We start from the raw sequence: 16,376 nt of genomic DNA on the forward strand, positions 1-16,376 counted from the left end.
GCCCCCGATCAGAATGCATTTGCTGTGTTTTGCACAGCTATGTTGAGGCCTCTTGGAGCACTTATAGCAGGATTCGTCCGCCACGGTAGCACCAGAGGAGGAAATGACAGTTGTAAGAAACAGAAGCGACCCTTCCAGCATCTACAATGCGAAATTTTATAGGAATATAATGCAATTCAAATAGGTATCCTATTAAAATTTTAATAAACGACATGGTTTGAAACAGGGAAAACTTCCCGCACCCTTCGGCATGCGGGAGGCTGATCCAAGTTTGGAGCGTGAATGAGTATCGGTGACGAAGCATACCGACAATCTATTGACGATAAATGAATCTGAATGATCGCCGGCGGCAAAGCGCATCGGCAGTCTATTTAGATTGAATTTAAAAATAAGGCGCGGGATCGCGGGAAGCGATCCCGCCGGTAATGATTCCCGCCAGAGTGGCGGGAAAACTGANCGTTGCGAATGTAAGCCCCGCAACGTTGATAGCGGTACGTCGGTTTGGCACCGCTATTAGCTAAGTTACACGCGAAGAGAGATTTAGACGTGAATTACTCGAGAGACTAGTGTTAGGAAAGTGTATATGCAAATGTAGATATTCGTAAGTTGCACCTGTAGAATAAATTAAATACAGTACGAAATAAGCTAAAGTCGATATATGGGCAATCAGGAAATATTACATTTTTAAGGTAAATTTAGCAGCTATTTAAGGGCTCACCCCAAAACGTTGGTGGACTAGACTGTAGCGAGGTTACAGTTGACTGAACTAACGAAGAAAGAAAAAGTCAATTTAGAAGTTGTTCTTATGTTTACGCAAGGCTTGATTTTATTAGAGAAATTGAAGAAAATTATGTTCTTTCAACTAATTATAACTAAGTTTAACATCGGATGAAACTCTGCTCAACCCGACACAGTCTCTAGCTCACATATTCCTCTCACTTTTTAAACTCATTTTCACTTATAATTTATGTTTTTCCAAAGTTTTTCAACTTATGTTTTATTCCTGCATTGTACGATGGCTGGTCAGAAACGATTAAAACTAGATGGAGAAGTTTCTCGTTTTGCTAGGCAAAATGCAAAGATCGAATCACAGAAAGCAGAGGAATCAAATACTCTATATGGTCGCTTGTGAACGTCACTACACGTTCATAGGCGATTCGCGGTTTCGATTCGAAAAAGGAGCCACTATACGCGCTTATACTGCGGAGAATCTTCAATGGAAGCAGGAATTTTACTTGAATTATCATTGAAATAATTGCTAGTTTTGAATCGATGAAACTATTCATAACTTGAGATCCTCGATTTTAATATTTGATGTCTAATGGAAAAAAATTATTTCACTATCCGTAAAAATTCTTTATGAATTAGTATGCAGATTTCACTCAGATTTTTGCTTAAAAATTATAACATTGTGCTCATGGAAACCCTTTGGTAGAATATTTTACTTATAGATCTCAATCTATCTCTAGTCAAGACGCTACAAAACTTTTGAGCTCGTGTCGTCTGAAGACATAAAAATTAATATACTGTCCCTTTGCTGACAAATTTAAGTATAGCATCAGAGAAATGTAGTTCACCGTTATTAATTCTACTAGACGCAAAAATGCAAGTGTAAGCTAGGCACCTATGTTATATGCTAAACGATTTATCGGACTCCTTATCTCAGGTTCATCTCTCATTGCAGCACGTTATGTATAGAAGCTCTGATATGGGTTGCGATATATTTTTTTATTAAAGTAATGCTAGTTTGTTATCATCATCGTTATGAGGTCATGTTGTACGAGCCTGCCAGTGATAAAACATACGAATATCAATTAGGTCCCACCTTCAGTGTGCTACCAGATCACAACCTGCGATACAGATCACAACTCGATGAGTGCGTGATTAAACAATTTTAATTAATAATTCAACAAGAAAATTCAAACAAGAACTTTATCGCCTGTAATAGACTATCCCTAGGGGTTACAAGTTTAAAACCCATACTCAAAATAAAGTGATGGAGACGCTGAGCCGCCGGTCAACATTATTTGGCATCTTTATGGTCGCAGCAGAACTGGTGAGTGTTTGTTAAGGAAGTTTTTTACTGTTATGGAAGTAATTAATTCCAGTCTTTGTAGCTTGGACGACAGTCTATATTCCCTTGTATGTATTTATTTGAATTGAAAGAGTTCAAAACGGTGTCATTATCATATAAGTTTAGAATTAAAGAAATCTTGGCTAATGCTAATGTAATCATGTGTCAGATTATTATTGCATCAGCTAGTCTAATTAGTTAATAAAAGTTAATTATGAAACTGAAAGTAACCTAATGCCATGCAAAAGAAGACATTGAGGAGGAACTGTTGCATGAAAGTTTTAGCAAAATTTACAAAGTGAGTTACAATGTTAGGTCTTCATCTGGTCCTGAGGAAAATTCATGAGGAAAAAACAATGTGCATAATTTTGTGTGTTAATTTTACTGTATCAAAGATGTCGGACGCGGCTACTCTAGTCGCTTCGATATTGAAAATTATTTTCAGTTCATGATTTTAAAAATATTTTTTCGACGTTTTTCGCAGTAACTTTGTCTGTTTTCTGAAGTGAATTTTTTATCGTGGTCCGCTGATTTCACACAACATTTTGATGCTAAATTAGTTGGAGAATTTAGGCGGAATTTGTTGATATGATAACCATTTATGACTCATGTTCTCATACGCTGCTCGATATACTTGTAAAGGAATCGGTTTGGTCTAAGTTTACAGCCGAAAATTGTGACAAAGTCACTGGGAAATCATAAGTTATTGTTTAAAAAAAGTATATATTTCTTTGTATTCCTTTTTTTATCATATGGTAGAAAAAATTGTTGTCGGATCGTTTGTTCCGTTGGTTCAATGAAACGTGGCACAAATAACAGTAAACAGGCTTTATTCAGAGAACATTAACAAGCAGAGTTACACAGATACAGAGTGTTCGGACGGCACGACCAGCGTACGTTAAAAGGTCCGCACACGTGTAACACCGCTAAAAGACTCCTGGATCAACCCGCCACTGACTGACGACACATTGTCACAGCGAGAAATCCGCTAAATTAAAACACGAGAAAATATGACAAAACCTAATTCATTAATGAGGGATTACTTTAATTACCAAAATCATATTAAGATACAAGGCTAGCGTGAGACAGGCGAACTCACAATAATACAATCTACAAATGTTAAAAATTACACCCTGCAACAAAATGTTGACGCTCTGTACGTAAACAGAGTTTAAGGAAGACATACATTTTTTGGAAGCAATTGTCGGTTGGTCAGTATCGACAGTGAACCAAAAAATGCTGTATGCTTTTTTCACTACTGGTATAATATTGAGGGGTTATTGGTGATGAGGGGTCGTTGAATTAGCTGGCGATTTAATTGGTTTGTAGTTACTTCCCTATATGATTGTAGGATAATAGAAGTGTGCGGGTTCAAGGTTTAGGAGTGTTTATTTGCTCCGTGATAATTAGGTAAGGTAAGTAAGGCCTGCGAACAAGGGTTAAGCATTAAAACATGACAAGGGTTCAAAATCAGAATACAATCCACGCAGAATTAGCGCTCGAGTCAAAAGTCTTAATGATCTCCATAAATTAATAATCTGCATTTTATATTCAAATCCACACAATTCAATTCAAGATAAATATAAATTTAATTCATAATAAATCTGACCAACTCATCTTTACATTCTATCAAAACAGTAATTTAGGGGATTAACTTCCTATTTATTTCATAACAATACATCCTAATAATATTAATTACTCAATAATGCACTGCCAACATAATATCAAACTCTTCGAAATATAGGAACATTACTTTGCTGCACTGTTCAATTTCTATCCCATGAATTTACAATTTTATTGTTAACAAAATCATGTACACCAAAATCCAACCTAGTCCTTTTTGATCATTGACGTTTCAATCAGTAACCCAAAATTAATTGAATTTAACATTGCCTAAAGTTTTCCAATTACGTTTATCCCATCTCATTTGAACAATACTAATGAATATTAATGACTCTTCAATATTAATGATTCAAACTGAATCAAAATCAATAATCAAATAATTATATAAATAAACAACTAATAATTTAATAATCAATAATCAATCAATAATGAATCAATAAAGAATAATCAATCAATATCCTGAATTTTAACATGAACGAATACAGGGCAATAACGGTAGTGTTAGAACCATGGTAATGAATCGCCATACTCATTGACATTGATTTTACCTGGGTAATTTTCAATCGTCATTTTAAACAATATTTTGCCCTAATCAAAATGTGGATGAGTGGCGCAATGGGAACGCAGGTATTGCTTTGCCCGAGGACGCGAGTTTGGGCCGGCAGAGGACTTGGGATGGGCCTGTGGCCGCAGCCTCCGCAGCGCGGCTTATGGAAGCGGCGGACCAAATATCCAGGGCTCGTCTACTTGCGGCGGCGAAGAGAGAGAGTGGCTTGTGGCTTCACAAGACGTAAATACGCGGCGTTGGCAGCTCGGTATCGTTTCGAGCCAGTCGCATTAGAAACGACGGGCACATATGGTGAAACGACTGGTCCTTTAATATCACAGATTGGCCGTCGCATTACGGAATTGTCCGGCGAACGTAGAACGACTCGATGGTTGAGCAAAGGTTGGGTTTGGCTGTACAGAGAGGCAATGCAGCTAGCATCCTAACAGCAGTCAGAGAAAAGTTCGACGTGGGCCCGCTCCTCGCTCGCGTCACAGCTCAGTGACCCTCGGAGTCGGTGTAGGCCACCATCAGAGGTGTTAAGGTCGGGGCCCTGATCATTGATATGAAACCATTCCCTGTTTTTAATTAATAAAATCAATTCTTTGTTTTGTTGGAATGGTGAGTGTGGGAGGGCTTTAAAAAAATGTAGTTACCTAAAGGAATTAATCGTCCCAATATTTATCCCATTTAATAGCCTCACAATATTAGAATAAGTGATCCCTATAGACCTAATTCTTCTTCATTTGAACTAGGAGGCTATACAAGATCGGATCATCGGAGGGCTCAACCAGACTAGCCCCTAGACTAGGATTGACGGAACACATTTCCTAATTAATCAATAACTCCATTGAAAATACATGAATGCTAGAATCAACTCCACAGAACATTATTATTTACAACAAAGTTACACCATTATCACTAACTCCCAGTATAACAATTATTTTCGTTTGAGGAACGAAAACAATCTAATTAGAGCTCGGAGTTTTAGGCTGTTTGCTTTTAACAAGTTGAAAGCTCTATTTTATCTTTTGGATTGTTTCTTCCTCGAATTTAATCGTATCAGTAAAGAAAAAGGATGAAAGCTCTGCGATAATGATTGTCGCCATCGATAATGATTGTCGCCATTGCTTTCCTTCCGTTGACCTTGAGCCGAAGCTATGGTGTGGCCGCAGCTTGCGTGCTGTTTCAATCGCAGCACTGCCCGCGTAATAAAGTTTGGGGAGGAGGTGGTCTCAGCACAGCCTAAAACTCCGAGCTCTAATTAGATTGTTTTCGTTCCTCGAACGAAAATAATTAGAGCAAACTCCGTTTTAGGCTGTTTGCTTTTCTACCAAAGTCGCCCTTTAGGGTCTGGGAGAGGAAACTTTCAAACTCCCATGAGAGGTAAAGAAGCAATCGAGAATTTTAAACAAAGGTTTACTCAATTAATGGGGTAATGCCAATGTTGGATACAATAATGTTGGCACTAATTAATGACCGTTCTCCCTGCTACGGACTGTATTTTAGGAACCGATAACGTCCTCTGATAGCAACGGATGAATAAGTTGGGGGTGCTCCAGAAGCCGTTGCGCATGATTTCTTCCATAGAGACGTTGCGCATCCAGGCGATGGAGTAGCTAGCCCGGCGGATGTCGTGGCCCGATGGATTTCCAGGAGAGCCGCCGAAGGAACGAAGGGCGTGAGCCAGCCTGAAGGAGCATCTCCCGGCGTTGAATGGCTTATGAGACTTGGGCTCTAAGAAGACGTGGTTCCTGTGTTCCCATGAGGACGTTCGCTTGAGGTATTCCTTCAAGTGGTAAGCAGGGCATAACGCATGTTTCCCACCCAATGTAGGGAAGGAGATGGGTGGACCACCACCAAGCCATCAGAAGATGCTTCCCTGAGGACCCCAACACAAGCCCCTGCTGCTCCAAGCACCACAGGTGGGCCAAAACCAGACCCCGTAGGCCGTAAGGCAACTAAGATCATCCATATGGAACAGACAAAACAGAAGTTAGAAAACAAACAAACAAAAACAAAATAGCAAGAAAAAAACTAAATGAAGTAGAAGAGCAAGAAAAGAAAAAGAAAATAAATAAATAAACAAAATAAAAATAAAGAAAAAATAAAAATAACAAGGCGGACCGCGGGACCGGCAAACCTCTGAGGGAGAAAGCCAGTCGGGTTAAATTTAATGAGTAAACAAATCAAATAATTAAGGTTTTGAATACTTATAAGAAACTTTGAGTCACAAATTTACCGGTTACTTTAGACGTTTAGAGATCGCAATTCACACACGTGCTACCACGGCAAACGCAACTGACTTTCTCCCGCTACTACTGATATAAACTATCAACGTCAGCAACTGCAGACTGCAGGAGCGAGATACGTAACCTGCATTCTGTAAAGTGTAAACGCCTGAACGCTAACGCTTACTAAAAAAGTTGATTTCCGCAAATTACTTTTTATCGAAAATTAACCAATATTGGTTTTGTTTTTTAAACTGATCGTATATGTGTACATTTATCTCTGAGAAATACTGGTCTTCTTAAATTACGTGGTTGTCAGAGGGTGTACGTAATTTAACTGGTCTGCCCAAAATTCCCAGAAAGCAGATATATGAATGAAAGTGCATAACGGAGATTTGATTTATTGACCATCTAAGAATTATGAACGCTTTCATCTTATAATTGCAGGCAGCGCTCATCCGTTAACTAAGTGTGAATGCTATTCCCATAATAAATTGCACATTTTATAATGTTGCAGAGGTTATCTGGCAGAAATTTTCAAAAACTACCGTTTTGCTGCTCTGAAAAATTGAAATTATGTTATGGATGATGACCTTCTTTCATAGCATAACCGAAGAAGAGGGTGGTTTTTCAAATGTTGGTTGGGATTTTGAGTTAGATTTTACAGCGTCCGCCCTCTTCCCTAATTAATTACTTGAATACGTATTGCGTAGTTTGGAGTGAAGAATTTTAAGATTTTAAGTTTCAGTTATTTATTTATGAGTTGAAGGATAACGCCGACCAACACCCCAAAAGTGACGATTTAAAATAGCTACTGGATTTCCGCCAGGTTCGATAAGGTGCTAGGCATTTCAAGTCTCAAAATATATTTCTAAATAGCTTTATCTACTAGTCTGTTCTTGAACGCGTTCATACTCGGAGCATCAACGATGTAAACAGAGAGGCTATCCTGCATGTCGGTGACACGAACCGAGAAATGTTGTCGCGTGGATGTGCTACAACACAGGTTTTTTAGTTTTAGCAGTGGTTCCTGGTGTTGTTCTTCTTTCAAATTATAGTAATCCTTCTGGAACCTTGTATATACTATGAGTATACTTTTTGCTTCATTGAGGTCACCACGCAGACCTCGATGACAGAGGCTTGAAGCTTCATAATCGTTCTTAATAGGACTTACCAATCAAGCCCGGAATTATCCTTGTTGCACGTCTTTGAAAACTTTCTAGTAAATTTTTATCCTTTTCGAATTTCAGAGACCATTTCAGAGCGACAAACAACTGCTTCATCGCTTCTGCATCCAAGAACTCGTAAGAGCGTCTGATCAGTTCAAGAAGTTTGTTGCATTTATTAGCTTGCGTTTCAACATGTTTAGAGAATTGCAGCTCCTTGACGACATTAACTCCCGAATATTTTTCCACACTAAAACTTTTTAATCATTACTCTCTCGTTTCAACCATGTCTTCTCATACTGTAATCTTGCTGCTCGTTGTTCGTCCCGAAGTGAAGTACTTTACACTTGTCAGCATTAAACCGCAGCTGCCACGGATCTGTCCAGCAAAACTATCAAGATCATCTTGCAATTTTACTTCATTTGACGCATCCTTAACTGTATTATAAATTATAAATTTTTGTGTCATCGGCATACATGAAGCACACGCTGACACTACTGCTGGCAGATAGTTTCTTACAGCAACGAACAAAACAGGAGCAAGAACGCTTCCTTGTGGCACGCAACTGTGCACTGAAACCCAGTCTGATACGTCTCCGTTAATACTGGCTCTTTCCGTCTACCCACTAGAATATCTCTGATCCAATGTAGTACATTTCACTCTTTTCCTAAAGACTTCACTTAACGCAACAGTCGCTCAAGCGGAACACTGTAAAATGCGCTTTGGCAAAAGCGAGGTACACTGCATCAACTGGCTCCCTTTCGTCTTCGTCCAGCAGGCGAGTCCAATCGTTCAACGTAGGCAATAGGTTAATGGTGCAGGATCTACCAGAAATAAAGCCACGTTGAAAGTATGATAGGAGATGGGTTACCAGTCAAATGATCGATTATTCTATCCCTCACAACAGTTTCCATTTCTGGTAAGACGATGACAAGATCGAAGTTGAACCGTATCGTTCTAGCGCGATCATTTCTTGCTGTTATGCAATTGATGCCTAACATTTATCTCCCTACTATGCCATTGATGCCAATGCTCTCGATCCTATTGTGTTGCTAAAGCACGAGCTACACTGAGCCTCTGCTTATTCAGAACCAAGATGAACGATTTTGATTTTCTCCATATGCATTAATTAGTTATTCCACTAGGATTTTGTGACTTGTCTCATGGCCTTTTAGTCTATTTCTTCCTTTCTTCGTGTAAATATTTGCCATTGTACCTCACTTTCCCTAGACTTTGCCCGCATCTCACCTCGTGCCCCTTCTTCCTGACCAACGGGGGAGCCCAGATCCCGTTCTCTCAGGGCTTGCCCCAGGGAGCTCGGGGTTCTGAATCTTCTCCCTCACGACCAAATCTACCCACTTTGACCAAAAACCGCTATATTCATCCTCATCTCATCCTAACTATTTATCTCAAACACCAAACTAAACCCGTCCCCTAAAGACCAGCCACCTACAGATTTCAACATAAACTTTCATGTCCACCAGTTCGTTCCGTAACGTATTTAATTAGTTACGCAATGCGCTCAACTCTCTTGCAATTCTCTTCTATTTCTGCTCTCTTTCTCAACTCTTTCTTGTGTGCCTCTTCCATTTGGCTATAAAAGCTGAGAACATAGAATAGCACTTCTCTTCCACCAGTTTTTCATCTTTTAAACACCAATAATATTGCAGGTTGCGATGGTCCTGTCAATACCAGAATACTGCCACATTTCTACGAATAGCTGAGCATTCTAACTTGCTGAACTTCGCACAAGCGTTGCGAATGTTAGCCCCGCAACGTTGATAGCGGTACTACGTCGGTTCGGCACCGCTATTAGCTAAGTTACACGCGAAGAGAGATTTAGACGTGAATTAATCGAGAGACTAGTGTTAGGAAAGTGTATATTTAAGTTTAGATATCCGTAAGTTGCACCTGTAGAATAAATTAAATACAATACGAAATAAGATAAAGTCGATTTATGGGCAATCAGGAAATATTACAATTTTGAGGTAAATTTAGCAGCTATTTAAGGGCTCACCCCAAACGTTGGTGGACTAGACTGTAGCGAGGTTACAGTTGACTGAACTAACGAGGAAAGAAAAAGTCAATTTAGAACTTGATCTTATGTTTACGCAAGGCTTGATTTTATTAGAGAAATTGAAGAAAATTATGTTCTTTCAACTAATTATAACAAGTTTAACATCGGATGAAACTCTGCTCAACCCGACACAGTCTCTAGCTCGCATATGCCTCTCACTTTTTTAAACTCGTTTTCACTTATAATTTATGTTTTTCCTAGTTTTTCAACTTATGTTTTATTCCTGCATTGTACGATGGCTGGTCAGAAACGATTAAAACTAGATGGAGAAGTTTCTCGTTTTGCTAGGCAAAATGCAAAGATCGAATCACAGAAAGCAGAGGAATCAATACACGTACTCTATATGGTCGCTTGTGAACGTCACTACACGTTCATAGTATAGTATAGTATAGTATAGTATAGTATCTTCGGCATTAAATAAATAGGCCTGGATAGGCCTGTCGCCGATTCATGTACTTTTCTTGACTAGACTGGCCTTACGGACGGTAGATTTAAATCGCTTCTAAGATATCAGTTGTTCCGTAGGGTACGAGGCATTTTAAGACTGAACATATGCTCATGCATGGCCTTGTCTAGTCTGTTCTTGGTGTTCATAGGCGATTCGGGGTTTCGATTCGAAAAAGGAGCTACTATATGCGCTTCTACTCAGGAGAATCTTCAATGGAAGCAGGAATTTTAGTTGAATTACAATTGAAATAATTGCTAGTTTTGAATCGATGAAACTATTCATAACTTGAGATCCTCGATTTTAATATTTGATGTCTAATGGAAAAAAGTTATTTCACTAACCGTAAAAATTCTTTATGAATTAGTATGCAGATTTCACTCAGACTTTTGCTTAAAAATTATAACATTGTGCTCATGGAAACCCATTGGCAGAATATTTTACTTATAGATTTTACTTATAGATCTACCTCCTGTCAAGACGCTACAAAACTCTTGAGCTCGTGTCGTCTGAAGACATAAAAATTAATCTACTATCCCTTTGCTGAGAAATTTAGGTATAGCATCCGAGAAATGTAGTTACTGTTATTAATTCTATTAAACGCAAAAATGCAAGTGTAAGCTAGGCACCTATGTTATATGCTAAACGATTTATCGGACTCCTTATCTCAGGTTCATCTCTCATTGCAGCACGTTATGTAAAGAAGCTCTGATATGGGGTGCGATATATTTTTATAAAGTAATGCTAATTTGTTATCATCATCGTTATGAGGTCATGTTGTACGAGCCTGCCAGTGATAAAACATACGAATATCAATTAGGTCCCACCTTCAGTGTGCTACCAGATCACAACCTGCGATACAGATCACAACTCGATGAGTGCGTGATTAAACAATTTTAATTAATAATTCAACAAGAAAATTCAAACAAGAACTTTATCGCCTGTAATAGACTATCCCTAGGGGTTACAAGTTTAAAACCCATACTCAAAATAAAGTGATGGAGACGCTGAGCCGCCGGTCAACATTATTTGGCATCTTTATGGTCGCAGCAGAACTGGTGAGTGTTTGTTAAGGAAGTTTTTTACTGTTATGGAAGTAATTAATTCCAGTCTTTGTAGCTTGGACGACAGTCTATATTCCCTTGTATGTATTTATTTGAATTGAAAGAGTTCAAAACGGTGTCATTATCATATAAGTTTAGAATTAAAGAAATATTAAGGAAGTTTTTTACTGTTATGGAAGTAATTAATTCCAGTCTTTATAGCTTGGACGACAGTCCATATTGCCTTGTATGTATTTATTTGAATTGAAAGAGTTCAAAACGGTGTCATTATCATATAAGTTTAGAATTAAAGAAATTTCAGCTAATGCTAATGTAATCATGAGTCAGATTATTATTGCATCAGCTAATCTAGTTAGTTAATAAAAGTTGATTATGAAACTGAAAGTAACCTAATGTCATGCAAAAGAAGAGATCGAGGAGGAGCTGTTGCATGAAAGTTTTAGCAGAATTTACAATGTGAGTTACAATGTTAGGTCTTCATCTGGTCCTGAAGACAATTCATGAGGAAAAAACAATGTGCATTTAATTTTGTGTGTTAATTTTACTGTATCAAAGATGTCGGACGCTGCTACTCTAGTCGCTTCGATATTAAACATTATTTTCATTTCATGATTTTTAAAATATTTTTCGACGTTTTTTCGGAGTAACTTTGTCTGTTTTCTGCAGTGAATTTTTTTATCGTGGTCCGCTGATTTCACACAACATTTTGATGCTAAATTAGTTGGAGAACTTAGGCGGAATTTGTTGATATGATAACGATTTATGACTCGTGTTCTCATCAGCGGTTCGATATACTTGTAAACGAATCGGTTTGGTCCAAGTTTGCAGCCGAAAATTCTGAAATAGTAACTGGAAATTAAAAGTTAATGTATAAAAGAGTATATAATTATTTGTACTTCATTTTTTTGTGGATAGTAGAAAAACGTCGAAACTCTGTGCGTAAACGAAAATTAAGGAAGACAATATATATTTTTTTGGGGAGCAATTGTCGGCTGGTCAGTATTCGACAATAAGCCAAAAAACACTGTATGATTCTAGCGCTATTATATACGGTATAGTATTCCTCAGAGTTTTCGTCAATGCTGGTTAATGCATAAGATTTCGACGAAGATCCATTGATGCTTTAAACTACACTACATCGTCAATAAATGTGTGACTTGGTACTCTTGAAAATTATTTGTATTTGAACATGTTAATCTCCTACTGATTTTTTGGATTTTTTTTGCGATTGAAACATTACATTTTATATTCAAAGTAGCCATGCAAGCTTGCTGTCACGAATATTTTGTTTCTTTCTTTTAGTAATAATTTTATATATTATTTTGACTTCCTGTGTCTTTGCAATGCGAACATTAGAAATTGTAAAATGAATCTACATAAAATTTGCTGTTAAGTGAAAATTAATATAATTATTTAGGAAGTAAGCATAATTATTTTTTTCGAATTTGAAACAAATTTTTCAATAAGGTACTTTCTAAATAAAGGTTTGTTTGGATTGCAATTATTCTCCAACAAGTATATGTATTCACTTATAAATAGGATTATAGGATTAAGAATTAACATCATCATATGTACAACTTAACTGTGTGAGAAATTCTTCATTTCCCACCGTCAATTTGTGTATATGCTAGGGTTTATTTACGGGATCTATTGTTGGCTTAGAATTGCTTAGAATTCCGCTTCTCTAACTTCATCTGAAGAAAAGGTATTTAGTCGAGATCAGGGGTTCTGCCGCGGGTCTTGGGAGTCTTCATCTTCATTAGTTATCAATTGTATCAAATGATATTTGCCGACAGTGCCAGTCCAAAGTTATACCGCCTTCAAGCAGTGTTCGAAGTCTGTTTAAATTCATTATTCATAGTTCAAAACCTTAACCGCCGTTTTTTTTAACCGGTGAACAAGTAACTTCCCGAAGTTCAATTATTCCTACAATCTTTCTATGATCCCTGTTTCTCTATCCCTTGGTTTGTATGAATGTCGTGTGAATTTCGTTTTGTTTATTTATTTTTGCTCTATTAAATTCATTTATCAAATCTGTTGGGAAGTTGGACCTATAGTTTAAGGATACAATCAAATCTATTTAAATTCAAATTTCATGCTTTAAATTAAAATGCTAATTCTTTCAAATCAAATCGATTCCTTTTTTTGATGTTCTTCGCTCTAGAAGTGCGTTATTTACTTTACGTGACATGCGAAGATCATTATTCAAACCTTAGTCTTAAGTCTATCTCTCTAATTTCTAAAGCATCAAAACCTTCAAATGTTCTTGCTATTTTTTCACGTCCAACTTCCCACCCCTAAAACTAATTTCCACTATTTCCCATCAATTATTCTTCCTTCATAAAGTGATTACCACACTGGGCATTTAAACCTCAGGTTCGTAGTGTTTTCCGTGCAAAAGTGAAATTTTGATCATTTATTTAAAGTATACTTTATTGAAACTTTCGCAGGATTTATAATTTGAATTCACTTCTTTACAGTATCCGAACCCGAGACAGGCTGGCCTTAATTTATTTGTACGTCACGCATTCGTCACCACTTTCTTTCATCGAGTGACCAACCCGCCATCTTCACCTTCACGTTCCCATATACTGAAGATTGCACTTTTGGATTCGGCTCTCATTGACTATTTTCGCCTTTACTATGAAGATCAATCATTCAGTCACTCAAAAACTGCTTTGAAGAAATTAAAATAAAAGCATACTTGATTATTTCTTTGATTAACTATCTGTCGATTATGTGAATACCTCACAACTGCGCGCGATTCTACTAAGGTTATCATAGTATTTTCCTAAAGAGAAAATCGTTAAAAAAGTTAACGATAAAAGATTATGATTTCTTCTATTTGTGCTACAATTAAGTTACAATGAAACGCCTACTGTATTTAATAGTAAAGGAATCATATTATTAATTCCAAGGATGTTCTATTGTTGATTTCAGGCTACTTAAAGTTCATTATTATTGTATTTTATAGCAATTTATTAATAATACTTATTTCACAATTATTCATTTTGTTCTTGACAGATTTTGGCTGCCAGAGGTCAAGGTGAGGAAGCGTCAATCAGAAGATTAGGTTTTTTTAGATTTATTACATTTAGCGTCATTACCGAACCGAATTTCGTTCCCGAAATAATGATTTGATAGACTGACTGGGAATGGGATTGGCCTATTAATTCTATAGATATTTATACGTTATTACACATATGTTAAAGTAATAAAGGCATGAAAAGTTATAGGTTAGAAATTTTTAACACAGAATATGAGTAGTGTGTAGAGATTTAAAATGTACGAGTGCTTCCTTATGACCGTTTGGACGATACAATGCTAATTTTAGCCTATTTTGGCTCACCGATAGCTCTTCTTGAAGCCTTCACCACGGAGCCGATGCCACCTGCTATATTCCTAAGATGAATTAGGCGTTGTATAATGATTATTTAAACTTACCCATTTCAATTACGCTAGTTGAAAAGTTTGTTCACAAGATTGCTGCTCGAGGTGAGTAGGGAGTGATGACAGCGTCAGGCTAACTGAGAGCAGACGGGTCTAGTATCGGCCCGGAGGCTTCTGATGTTTTGTGTCCAGGTCTTGCAGGTGCGAAGAAATGTGATGGTTACTCTGAATAATTAATGCAGTTTAAACTTGTGATCAACGCGAATGCACGGCGTGTTGTAGCTCCAAAAATGGACTTGTGACATTTGTGTATTAGTCTCGTGAACGTTTTTAGCACATTCAGGAAAATGTTGAACTGTAGTTTGATATAAATGAGTTATATGGAACTATTCCCATGTTTATTTTCAATAATAAATTAGTAAATTTACGACAGTTAAGTTCCAGAATTTTTAAACTCTATACAAGGTACGATTGCAGCTTGAAATAATATTAGTCTATCTTTTTTAACAGCTCCTCCGGACGTATCCTGTTCACAAGAAGAGGACTTGAGCCTCAAGGTGCACTGGACTACGCCATCAACGACTTGTGAAATTTCGCAGTATAGCGTAAACTATACAGCCGCGGTCATGTGGTCCGAGGAAGTCTACAAGAACTACTCTCTCGTCGACGCGGCGACGTCGGAATACGTCCTTCAACGGCCAATCCCATACACTTTTTACATCTTCGAAGTTAGAGCCGTTGTGGCAGGCTGTGGTCACGGTGAACCTCGTTTTTGTCCAGTGAAAACAAAAGAAGAGCGTGAGTATAACTACTGTAGGCAAAGCTAACATTGATGGTACTCGTAGATATCTGTCTAGTATCTGCGATTATATCTATATATTACACGACGTATAATCGATAAACTTGAAGTCTAACCAACGAATGGACATTTTCTGATTAATACCGAATGTTGTTCTTAATAATGGATGGCTGAATTTGTAGGAACAAAAATGAAATTATTCACAATAAAAATTAGTCATTGTGTACCGCTGTTGATAGTTCAAGGATTTAACATCAGTGCTGTGTTCTGAATAAAATATGCTTAGTTAGAAATCTACATGTCGCATCTGAATCTATATACTTGTTCCACGTTCACACGAAGATGCAATGAAGCAGCGCTACCTGCGGCTTTGCATTAATGATTTTCTAGAATATATCATAGAAGTAAACTCCGATAGAACCAGATTGGGCGCGATAAAGAATTTTAGCTCTTTAATAACTTGGTTGTTCAATATTCAGCCCCGTCCGCCCCGGTGTCGCTGAGAGTGACAGCAAATACAGCGAAGAGCCTGAGCATCGCATGGAAATATCCGGCAGAAATGAACGGTAACTTCAAGGATTTCATCATTCGGTGGTACTCCAAAGACGACCCCAACGACTTTCTCACCACTGATCAAGTTTCTTACACAATCGGGAGCTTGACGCCTTGCACCGAGTACAACGTTACCGTGGCAGCCAGGAATACAGCAGGGGAGGGGACCCCGGCCCAAACTCATGGGGCGACTAGCACTATCGGTAAAAAGTTGCCATAATTATTTTGCATGATATATTTAGTAACATATATATATATTCCTCCAAAAAATTTCGTGCCGCATCATGCCATACCATAAATAATCATATGTATTATCTCTACCCATATCGTATAATTCGCAGCATTGACTTTATACTAGCGCGCAACTTTAACCTTCTGAAAAAAAATTAATACAATGGAAAAGCCTAG

The 16,376-nt window shown here is 37.6% G+C and overlaps 1 long non-coding RNA gene across 1 annotated transcript; it reads left to right on the top strand.

The window, feature by feature from the left end:
• The first annotated feature begins 14,753 nt into the window (after window positions 1-14,753).
• LOC108666233 lies at window positions 14,754-15,977 on the top strand. Its single transcript, XR_001930482.1, has 3 exons — window positions 14,754-14,818; window positions 15,128-15,415; window positions 15,896-15,977. It is a non-coding gene; the product is annotated as an uncharacterized LOC108666233 (long non-coding RNA).
• Window positions 15,978-16,376: the final 399 nt, after the last annotated feature.

Source organism: Hyalella azteca, unplaced genomic scaffold, assembly GCF_000764305.2.
Source record: "Hyalella azteca isolate HAZT.00-mixed unplaced genomic scaffold, Hazt_2.0.2 contig16511, whole genome shotgun sequence".
NCBI lineage: Eukaryota > Metazoa > Arthropoda > Malacostraca > Amphipoda > Hyalellidae > Hyalella > Hyalella azteca.